General features: G+C 44.5%; 1 non-coding gene across 1 annotated transcript; it reads right to left on the bottom strand.

Moving 5' to 3' along the window:
* Positions 1–11,280: 11,280 nt before the first annotated feature.
* Positions 11,281–11,362, bottom strand: trnas-acu (transfer RNA serine (anticodon ACU)). Its single transcript has one exon. It is a non-coding gene; the product is annotated as a tRNA-Ser (tRNA).
* Between the last annotated feature and the right edge of the window lie 707 nt (positions 11,363–12,069).

Raw genomic sequence — 12,069 nt, 5'->3', positions numbered from 1 at the left:
TCGGAAAGTGTACCAGTATCAAACGTAATAACGACGAGGATGGGATCCGCATTTTCGATTAACAGTCCATCGCCTTAACCTCTCGGCCACCTCGTCTCAACCATGCACTGCTCTCAGCCATTCCATTTCCTGGTTTTTGCATCTAAGCAGAAATACCCTGAAAGAAAGTTCACTTCACCGCTTATCCTGCCCATGCACACAGATCTACAATGTTGAAAATGTACAATCAGCTTAATGTAAGCAAAAGGCCTTCCGCTGCTTCAGTTGAGGGACTCTCAAAAATGGTCGGTTTGAAGCCAGATTCAGAACAGAAAAAGCGTCGCCCAGTTAATTGAACGACCGCGGCAGGACTCGAACCTGCAATCGTCTGATAACTGAAAAACCTCGCAACCGAAGTCAGACACCTTATCCATTAGGCCACGCGGCCACTGATGCGGCTGGGCCTCTTTTTATGGGGAGAATTGTGAGCAGATTCAAGTAAAATGCTCGCAAAAAGAAGCGGATTGAGGAAAAGATAAACATATTTTAACTGAATGAACAGGATTCTGCGAGCTTGGTTTGCAGCAGCGCAGGGAATCGCAATGCAACTTGAAACATAACATCGGCGGTTCGTTGGTCTAGAGGATGATTCTCGCTTAGGGAATTTCTCTGGCTTAAAATGCGAGAGGTCTCGGGTTCAAATCCCGGACGCGCCCAGTCACATTTATTTAAACTCAACACCTCAGTCATGAAAGCTGAAATCGCTCTACTTTAAAAAAAACTGAATGATCCGCGACTGTGAGCTCTGCCATTTTAAACAGACACAGAATGATCCGGGACTGTGAGCACTCCCGGTTTAAACAGACCCAGAATGATTAACAACTGACCACGACCCATTCCATTAAAGACAGGCCTGATTTTCAATGTTTATGAAATCGATGGCAACATAAATCGGACTGTTTCTATAAAAGGCGGCCGATTACAATGCCCGCTCTTCTGTTGGACGACAAATTGAAGGTTTACTCCATTATAATTTTTCCATTTATCTCCCTCATTTCTCTCCAGCCAAATGAACTGATTGTAGGTGCCAGCCGTGGCTCAGCGGCAGCAAAGTCAAGCAGCACTCCAGAGACTTGAGCACATAATCCAGGCTGACACTCCAGTGCAGTACTGAGGTAGTGCTGCACTGTTGATGCCCCCGTCTTGCTAGTAAGACGTTAAACCGGGCCCTCCGATCCCATGAGAGTATGCCGAAAAGAACGAGGATTTCTCGCCCATTATTTAGCTCTCAACCAAAGACACCAAAACCGAAAACTCGTCATTAAGGTTGATAAATATTTTTGAAGTTACATTGCCTACTAAAGGAGTCATTTATGTTTCTGCTCCCTAAACATTTGCCTCTGGTCCCGCTACTCTTTCATTCGGTGACAATCTCAGCAGAAGAAAGGAGGAGTTCGACAATCTCCGAATCACGATCACTGCTCCACATTCATTCAAGATGTTGAAGAATTGCAGTGGTCTCTTTTAATTTTAACAGGATATGAGTAATGCATGGGGCACAGACCAGGAAGACCAGGGCGGTTCTGACGAAATTGAAGTTGAAAGCTTATTTTAGGCAAGATTCAGTTAAATGCTCGGAAAGTGCACCAATATCAAACGCAATAACGACGAGGATGGGATCCGAACCCTCGCGTACGGAGCCCAAGAGATTAACAGTCCATCGCCTATAATCTCTCGGCCACCTTGTCCCCACCATACATTGCTCGCGGCCATTCCATTTCCTGCTTTTTGCATTTAAGCAGAAATACCCTGAAAGAAAGTTCACTTCACCGCTTATTCTGCCCGTGCACACAGATCTACAATGTTGAAAATGTACAATCAGCTTAATGTAAGCAAAATCCTTCCACTGCTTCAGTTGAGGGACTGTCAAAAATGGTCGGTTTGCAGCCAGATTCAGAACAGAAAAAGCGTCTTCCAGTTAATTAAACGACCGCGGCAGCACTCCAACCTACAATCTTTCGATAACTGAAAAACTCGCAACCGAATTCAGACGCCTTATCCATTAGGCCACGCGGCCGCTGAAGCTGCTGAGCCTCTTTTTATGGGGAGAATTGTGAGCAGATTCAAGGAAACTGCTCGCAAAAAGAAGCGGATTGAGGAAAAGACAATCATTTTAACTGAATGAACAGTACTTCTGCGAGTTGGGTTTGCACCAGCGCAGGGATTCACAATGCAACTTGAAGCAAAACATTGGCGGCTCGTTGGTCTAGGGGTATGATTCTCGCTGTGGGAGGTTTTTGTGGAATAATAAATGCGAAAGATCCCGCGTTCAAATCCCGGACCAGCTCTGCCGCATTTAGTTAAGCTCAACACATCGGTCATGAAAGCGGAAATCGCTCCACTTTAAAAAAAACGGAATGATCCGGGACTCTGAGCTCTGCCATTTTAAAGAGACACTGAATGATCCGGGACTGTGAGCATTCCGGTTCAAACAGACCCAGAGTGATTAACAACTGACCACGACCCATTCCATTGAAAACAGGCCTGATTTTCAATTCTTATGAAATCGATGGCAACATAAATCGGACTGTTTCTATAATCGGCGGCCGATTACAATGCCCGCTCTTCTGTTGGACTTCAAATTGAAGGTTTACTCCATTGTAATTTTTCCATTTATCTCCGTCATTTCTCTCCAGTCAAATGAACTGAGTGTAGGTGTCAGCCGTGACTCAGCGGCAGCAAAGTCAAGCACCACTCCAGAGACTTGAGCACATAATCCAGGCTGACACTCCAGTGCAGTAATGAGGTAGTGCTGCACTGTTGGTGCCCCCGTCTTGCTAGTAAGACGTTAAACCGGGCCCTCCGATCCCATGAGAGTATGCCGAAAAAAACGAGGATTTCTCCCCCATTATTTAGCTCTCAACCAAAGACACTAAAACAGAAAATCTCTTCATTAAGGTTGATAAATTTTTTTGAAATTACATTGCCTCCGAAAGGAGAAATTTATGTTTCTGCTCCCTAAACATTTGCCTCTGGACCCGCTACTCTTTCATTCAGTGACAATCTCAGCAGAAGAAAGGAGGAGTTCGACAATCTCCGAATCACGATCACTGCTCCACATTCATTCAAGATGTTGAAGAATTGCAGTGGTCTCTTTTAATTTTAACAAGATATGAGTAATGCATGGGGCACAGACCAGGAGCACCAGGGCGATTCTGACGAAATTGCATTTGAAAGTTTATATTAGGCAAGTTTCAGTTAAAAGATCGGAAAGTGTACCAGTATCAAACGTAATAACGACGAGGATGGGATCCGCATTTTCGATTAACAGTCCATCGCCTTAACCTCTCGGCCACCTCGTCTCAACCATGCACTGCTCTCAGCCATTCCATTTCCTGGTTTTTGCATCTAAGCAGAAATACACTGAAAGAAAGTCCACTTCACCGCTTATCCTGCCCATGCACACAGATCTACAATGTTGAAAATGTACAATCAGCTTAATGTAAGCAAAAGGCCTTCCGCTGCTTCAGTTGAGGGACTCTCAAAAATGGTCGGTTTGAAGCCAGATTCAGAACAGAAAAAGCGTCGCCCAGTTAATTGAACGACCGCGGCAGGACTCGAACCTGCAATCGTCTGATAACTGAAAAACCGCGCAACCGAAGTCAGACACCTTATCGATTAGGCCACGCGGCCACTGATGCGGATGGGCCTCTTTTTATGGGGAGAATTGTGAGCAGATTCAAGTAAAATGCTCGCAAAAAGAAGCGGATTGAGGAAAAGATAAACATATTTTAACTGAATGAACAGGATTCTGCGAGCTTGGTTTGCACCAGCGCAGGGAATCGCAATGCAACTTGAAACATAACATCGGCGGTTCGTTGGTCTAGAGGATGATTCTCGCTTAGGGAATTTCTCTGGCTTAAAATGCGAGAGGTCTCGGGTTCAAATCCCGGACGCGCCCAGTCACATTTATTTAAACTCAACACCTCAGTCATGAAAGCTGAAATCGCTCTACTTTAAAAAAAACTGAATGATCCGCGACTGTGAGCTCTGCCATTTTAAACAGACACAGAATGATCCGGGACTGTGAGCACTCCCGGTGTAAACAGACACAGAGTGATTAACAACTGACCACGACCCATTCCATTAAAGACAGGCCTGATTTTCAATGTTTATGAAATCGATGGCAACATAAATCGGACTGTTTCTATAAAAGGCGGCCGATTACAATGCCCGCTCTTCTGTTGGACGACAAATTGAAGGTTTACTCCATTATAATTTTTCCATTTATCTCCCTCATTTCTCTCCAGCCAAATGAACTGATTGTCGGTGCCAGCCGTGGCTCAGCGGCAGCAAAGTCAAGCAGCACTCCAGAGACTTGAGCACATAATCCAGGCTGACACTCCAGTGCAGTACTGAGGTAGTACTGCACTGTTGATGCCCCCGTCTTGCTAGTAAGACGTTAAACCGCGCCCTCCGATCCCATGAGAGTATGCCGAAAAGAAGGAGGATTTCTCGCCCATTATTTAGCTCTCAACCAAAGACACCAAAACCGAAAATCTCGTCATTAAGGTTTATAAATATTTTTGAAGTTACATTGCCTACTAAAGGAGTCATTTATGTTTCTGCTCCCTAAACATTTGCCTCTGGTCCCGCTACTCTTTCATTCGGTGACAATCTCAGCAGAAGAAAGGAGGAGTTCGACAATCTCCGAATCACGATCACTGCTCCACATTCATTCAAGATGTTGAAGAATTGCAGTGGTCTCTTTTAATTTTAACAAGATATGAATAATGCATGGGGCACAGACCAGGAGCACCAGGGCGATTCTGACGAAATTGCATTTGAAAGTTTATTTTAGGCAAGTTTCAGTTAAAAGCTCGGAAAGTGTACCAGTATCAAACGTAATAACGACGAGGATGGGATCCGCATTCTCGATTAACAGTCCATCGCCTTAACCTCTCGGCCACCTCTTCTCAACCATGCACTGCTCTCAGCCATTCCATTTCCTGGTTTTTGCATCTAAGCAGAAATACCCTGAAAGAAAGTCCACTTCACCGCTTATCCTGCCCATGCACACAGATCTACAATGTTGAAAATGTGCAATCAGCTTAATGTAAGCAAAAGGCCTTCCGCTGCTTCAGTTGAGGGACTGTCAAAAACGGTCGGTTTGAAGCCAGATTTAGAACAGACAAAGACTTGAGCACATAATCCAGGCAGACACTCCAGTGCAGTACTGAGGTAGTGCTGCACTGTTGGTGCCCCCGTCTTGCTAGTAAGACGTTAAACCGGGCACTCCGATCCCATGAGAGTATGCCGAAAAGAACGAGGATTTCTCGCCCATTATTTAGCTCTCAACCAAAGACACCAAAACAGGAAATCTCGTCATTAAGGTTGATAAATATTTTTGAAGTTACATTGCATCCTAAAGGAGAAATTTATGTTTCTGCTCCCTAATCATTTGCCTCTGTTCCCGCTACTCTTTCATTCGTTGACAACCTCAGCAGAAGAAAGGAGGAGTTCGACAATCTCCGAATCGCGATCACTGCTCCACATTCATTCAAGCAGTTGAAGAAATGCAGTGGTCTCTTTTAATTTTAACAGGATATGAGTAATGCATGGTGCACAGACCAGGGCGGTTCTGACGAAATTGAAGTTGAAAGCTTATTTTAGGCAAGATTCAGTTAAATGCTCGGAAGGTGTACCAATATCAAACGTAATAACGACGAGGATGGGATCCGAACCCTCGCGTAATGAGCCCAACAGATTAACAGTCCATCGCCTTAATCTCTCGGCCACCTTGTCCCCACCATACAATGCTCGCAGCCATTCCATTTCCTGCTTTTTGCATTTAAGCAGAAATACCCTGAAAGAAAGTTCACTTCACCGCTTATTCTGCCCGTGCAGACAGATCTACAATGTTGAAAATGTACAATCAGCTTAATGGAAGCAAAAGGCCTTCCGCTGCTTCAGTTGAGGGACTGTCAAAAATGGTCGGTTTGCAGCCAGATTCAGAACAGAAAAAGCGTCTCCCAGTTAATTAAACGACCGCAGCAGGACTCCAACCTGCAATCTTTCGATAACTGAAAAACTCGCAACCGAATTCAGACGCATTATCCATTAGGCCACGCGGCCGCTGAAGCTGCTGAGCCTCTTTTTGTGGGGAGAATTGTGAGCAGATTCAAGGAAACTGCTCGCAAAATGAAGCGGATTGAGGCAAAGATAATAATTTTAACTGAATGAACAGGACTTCTGCGAGCTGGGTTTGCACCAGCGCAGGGAATCGCAATGCAACTTGAAGCAAAGCATTGGCGGCTCGTTGGTCTAGGGGTATGATTCTCGCTGTGGGTGTTTCTTTGGATTAATAAATGCGAAAGATCCCGCGTTCAAATCCCGGACGAGCCCTGCCGCATTTAGTTAAACTCAACACCTCGGTCATGAAAGCGGAAATCGCTCTACTTTTAAAAGAACGGAATAATCCGGGACTGTGAGCTCTGCCATTTTAAAGAGACACTGAATGATCCGGGACTGTGAGCACTCCCGGTTTGAACAGACCCAGAGTGATTAACAACTGACCACGACCCATTCCATTAAAGACAGGCCTGATTTTCAATTCTTATGAAATCGATGGCAACATAAATCGGACTGTTTCCATAATAGGCGGCCGATTACAATGCCCGCTCTTCTGTTGGACGACAAATTGAAGGTTTACTCCATTATAATTTTTCCATTTATCTCCGTCATTTCTCTCCAGCCAAATGAACTGAGTGTAGGTGTCAGCCGTGACTCAGCGGCAGGAAAGTCAAGCACCACTCCAGAGACTTGAGCACATAATCCAGGCTGACACTCCAGTGCAGTACTGAGGTAGTGCTGCACTGTTGGTGCCCCCGTCTTGCTGGTAAGACGTTAAACCGGGCCCTCCGATCCCATGAGAGTATGCCGAAAAGAACGAGGATTTCTCGCCCATTATTTAGCTCTCAACCAAAGACACTAAAACAGAAAATCTCTTCATTAAGGTTGATAAATGTTTTTGAAATTACATTGCCTCCTAAAGGAGTCATTTATGTTTCTGCTCCCTAAACATTTGCCTCTGGACCCGCTACACTTTCATTCAGTGACAATCTCAGCAGAAGAAAGGAGGAGTTCGACAATCTCCGAATCACGATCACTGCTCCACATTCATTCAAGAAGTTGAAGAATTGCAGTGGTCTCTTTTAATTTTAACAAGATATGAGTTATGCATGGGGCACAGACCAGGGGCACGAGGGCGATTCTGATGAAATTGCATTTGAAAGTTTATATTAGGCAAGTTTCAGTTAAAAGATCGGAAAGTGTACCAGTATCAAACGTAATAACGACGAGGATGCGATCCGCTTTTTCGATTAACAGTCCATCGCCTTAACCTCTCGGCCACCTCGTCTCAACCATGCACTGCTCTCAGCCATTCCATTTCCTGGTTTTTGCTTCTAAGCAGAAATACCCTGAAATAAAGTCCACTTCACCGCTTATCCTGCCCATGCACACAGATCTACAATGTTGAAAATGTGCAATCAGCTTAATGTAAGCAAAAGGCCTTCCGCTGCTTCAGTTGAGGGACTGTCAAAAATGGTCGGTTTGAAGCCAGATTCAGAACAGAAAAATTGCCGCACAGTTTATTGAACGACCGCGGCAGGACTTGAACCTGCAATCATCTGATAACTGAAAAACCTCACAAACCGAAGTCAGACGCGTTATCCATTAGGCCACGTGGCCACTGATGCTGCTCAGCCTCTTTTTATGGGGAGAATTGTGAGCAGATTCAAGTAAAATGCTAGCAAAAAGAAGCGGATTGAGGAAAAGATAAACATATTTTAACTGAATGAACAGGACTTCTGCGAGCTGGGTTTGCACCAGCGCAGGGAATCACAATGGAACTTGAAACATAACATCGGCGGCTCGTTGGTCTAGGGGTATGATTCTCGCTTAGGGAATTTCTGTGGCTTAAAATGCGAGAGATTCTGGTTTCAAATCTCGGACGAGCCCAGTCACATTTAGTTAAACTCAACACCTCAGTCATGAAAGCTGAAATCGCTCTACTTTAAAAAAAACGGAATGATCCGGGACTGTCAGCTCTGCCATTTTAAACAGACACAGAATGATCCGGGACTGTGAGCACTCCCGAATTAAACAGACCCAGAGTGATTAACAACTGACCACGACCCATTCCATTAAAGACAGGCCTGATTTTCAATACTTATGAAATCGATGGCAACATAAATCGGACTGTTTCTATCATAGGCGGCCGATTACAATGCCCGCTTTTCTGTTGGACGACAAATTGAAGGTTTACTCCAATATAATTTTTCCATTTATCTCCGTCATTTCTCTCCAGCCAAATGAACTGAGTGTAGGCGTCAGCCGTGGCTCAGCGGCAGCAAAGTCAAGCAGCACTCCAGAGACTTGAGCACATAATCCAGGCTGACACTCCAGTGCGGTACTGAGGTCGTGCTGCACTGTTGGTGCCCCCGTCTTGCTGGTAAGACGTTAAACCGGGCCCTCCGATCCCATGAGAGTATGCCGAAAAGAACGAGGATTTCTCGCCCATTATTTAGCTCTCAACCAAAGACACTAAAACAGAAAATCTCTTCATTAAGGTTCATAAATAGTTTTGAAATTCCATTGCCTCCTAAAGGAGAAATTGATGTTTCTGCTCCCTAAACATTTGCCTCTGGTCCCGCTACTCTTTCATTCGGCGACAATCTCAGCAGAAGAAAGGAGGAGTTCGACAATCTCCGAATCACGATCACTGCTCCACATTCATTCAAGATGTTGAAGAATTGCAGTGGCCTCTTTTAATTTTAACAAGATATGAGTAATGCATGGGGCACAGACCAGGAGCACCAGGGCTATTCTGACGAAATTGCATTTGAAAGTTTATTTTCGGCAAGTTTCAGTTAAAAGCTCGGAAAGGGGACCAGTATCAAACGTAATAACGACGAGGATGGGAACCGCATTTTCGATTAACAGTCCATCGCATTAACCTCTCGGCCACCTCGTCTCAACCATGCACTGCTCTCAGCCATTCCATTTCCTGGTTTTTGCATCTAAGCAGAAAAACCCTGAAAGAAAGTCCACTTCACCTCTTATCCTTCCCATGCACACAGATCGACAATGTTGAAAATGTACAATCAGCTTAATGTAAGCAAAAGGCCTTCCGCTGCTTCAGTTGAGGGACTGTCAAAAATGGTCGGTTTGAAGCCAGATTCAGAACAGAAGAAGTGAGGCCGGGTTAATTGAACGACCGCGGCAGGATTCGAACCTTCAATCATCTGATAACTGAAAAACCTCGACAACCGAAGTCAGACGCCTTATCCATTAGGCCCCGCGGCCACTGATGCGGCTGGACCTCTTTTTATGGGGAGAATTGTGAGCAGATTCAATTAAAATGCTGGCCAAAAAGAAGCGGATTGAGGAAAAGATAAACATATTTTAACTGAATGAACAGGACTTCTGCGAGCTGGGTTTGCACCAGCGCAGGGAATCGCAATGCAACTTTAAAACATAACATCGGCGGCTCGTTGGTCTAGAGTTATGATTCTCGCTTAGGGAATTTCTGTGGCTTAAAATGTGAGAGATCCCGTGTTCAAATCCCGGACGAAGCCCAGTCACATTTAATTAAACTCAACACCTCAGTCATGAAAGCTGAAATCGCTCTACTTTAAAAAAAACGGAATGATCCGGGACTGTGAGCTCTGCCATTTTAAACAGACACAGAATGATCCGGGACTGTGAGCACTCCCGGTTTAAACAGACCCAGAGTGATTAACAACTGACCACGACCCATTCCATTAAAGACAGGCCTGATTTTCAATGCTTATGAAATCGATGGCAACATAAATCGGACTGTTTCTATAATAGGCGGCCGATTACAATGCCCGCTCTTCTGTTGTGCGACAAATTGAAGTTTTACTCCATTAGAATTTATCCATTTATCTCCGTCATTTCTCTCCAGCCAAATGAACTGAGTGCAGGTGTCAGCCGTGGCTCAGCTGCAGCCAAGTCAAGCAGCACTCCAGAGACTTGAGCACATAATCCAGGCTGACACTCCAGTGCAGTACTGAGGTACTGCTGCACTGTTGGTGCCCCCGTCTTGCTAGTTAAGACGTTAAACCGGGCCCTCCGATCCCATGCGAGTATGCCGAAAAGAACGAGGATTTCTCGCCCATTATTTAGCTCTCAACCAAAGACACTAAAACAGAAAATCTCTTCATTAAGGTTGATAAATATTTTTGAAATTACATTGCCTCCTAAAGGAGAAATTTATGTTTCTGCTCCCTAAACATTTGCCTCTGGTCCCGCTACTCTTTCATTCGGTGACAATCTCAGCAGAAGAAAGGAGCAGTTCGACAATCTCCGAATCACGTTCACTGTTCCACATTCATTCAAGAAGTTGAAGAATTGCAGTGGTCTCTTTTAATTTTAACAAGATATGAGTAATGCATGGGGCACAGACCAGGAGCACCAGGGCGATTCTGACGAAATTGCATTTGAAAGTTTATTTTAGGCAAGTTTCAGTTAAAAGCTCGGAAAGGGGACCAGTATCAAACGTAATAACGACGAGGATGGGATCCGCATTCTCGATTAACAGTCCATCGCTTTAACCTCTCGGCCACCTCGTCTCAACCATGCACTGCTCTCAGCCATTCCATTTCCTGGTTTTTGCATCTAAGCGGAAATACCCTGAAAGAAAGTCCACTTCACCGCTTATCCTGCCCATGCACACAGATCTACAATGTTGAAAATGTACAATCAGCTTAATGTAAGCAAAAGACCTTGCGCTGCTTTAGTTGAGGGACTGTCAAAAATGGTCGGTTTGAAGCCAGATTCAGAACAGAAAAAGTGTCGCCCAGTTAATTGAACGACCGCGGCAGGACTCGCGCATTATTTATCTCTCAACCAAAGAGCTAAAAACAGAAAATCTCATCTTTAAGTTTGATAAATATTTTTGAAATTCCAAAGGAGAAATTTATGTTCCTGTTCCCTAATCATTTGCCTCTGTTGCCGCTAATCTTTTCATTCGGTGCCAATCTCAAAGGAAGGAAGAAGGAAGAGAGTGTTCTCAATCTCCGATTCACGATCTCATCTCCACTTTCATTCAAGGTGGGTTGAGAAATTTCTTGGAATATTTTAATGTTAACAAGATATGAGCAATGCAGGGGCACAGACCAGCAACACCAGTGCAATTTTCACGAAATTGTATTTCAAGTAAGATTCAATGAAATGCTTGGAATGTGCATCAGCATCAAACGTGTAAAACAGTAACAACGAGGATGGGATTCGAACCCACGCGTGCAGAGAACAATGAATTAGTAGTCCATCGCCTTAACCTCTCGGCCACCTCGTCTCACCAATGCACTGTTTTCAGACATTCCATTTCTTGCTTTTTACATCTAATTAGAGCTACACTGAAAGAAATTCAACTTCACCGTTTATCCTGCCCGTGCACACAGATCTGCAATGTTGAAAATGTACAATCAGCTTAATGTAAGCAACAGGCCTTCCGTTACTTCAGATGAGGGACTGTCAAAAATGGCCGGTTTCACGCCAGATTCAGAATATAAAAAGTGTCGCCCAGATAATTAAAAGACCTTTGTAGGACTTGAACCTTCAAATAACTGAAGAATTTGCAACCGAAGTCAGACGCCTTATCCATTAGTCTATGCGGCTGCTGATGCCACTGGATCTCTTTTTATGGGGTGAATTGTGAGCAGGTTCAAGGAAACAGCTCGAAAAAAGAAGTGGATTGAGGAAAAGATAAAAATATTTCCACTGAATAAACAGGTCCTCTGTGAGCTGGATTCGCACCAGCGCAGTGAAACTCAATGCAAATTAAAGAATGACATCGGCGGCTTGTTGGTCTAGGGTTATGATTCTCGCTTTGGGCAATTCAGCATTAAAATGCGAGAGGTCCCGTGTTCAAATCCCGGGCGAGCCTTGACACATTTTGTTAAACTCAACAAGTCGGTCATCAAAGCTGAAATCGCTCTGCTTCTAAAAAAAGGCATGATCCGAGATTGTGAGCTCTGCCATTTCAAACAGACACAGAATGAT

Source organism: Somniosus microcephalus, unplaced genomic scaffold (assembly GCF_052327205.1).
Source record: "Somniosus microcephalus isolate GS21.2 unplaced genomic scaffold, FLI_Smic_1.0 unresolved_chr1, whole genome shotgun sequence".
Taxonomy (NCBI): domain Eukaryota; kingdom Metazoa; phylum Chordata; class Chondrichthyes; order Squaliformes; family Somniosidae; genus Somniosus; species Somniosus microcephalus.
The sequence above is the reverse complement of the archived record's forward strand: the minus strand, read 5'-3'. Positions and strand labels throughout refer to the sequence as shown.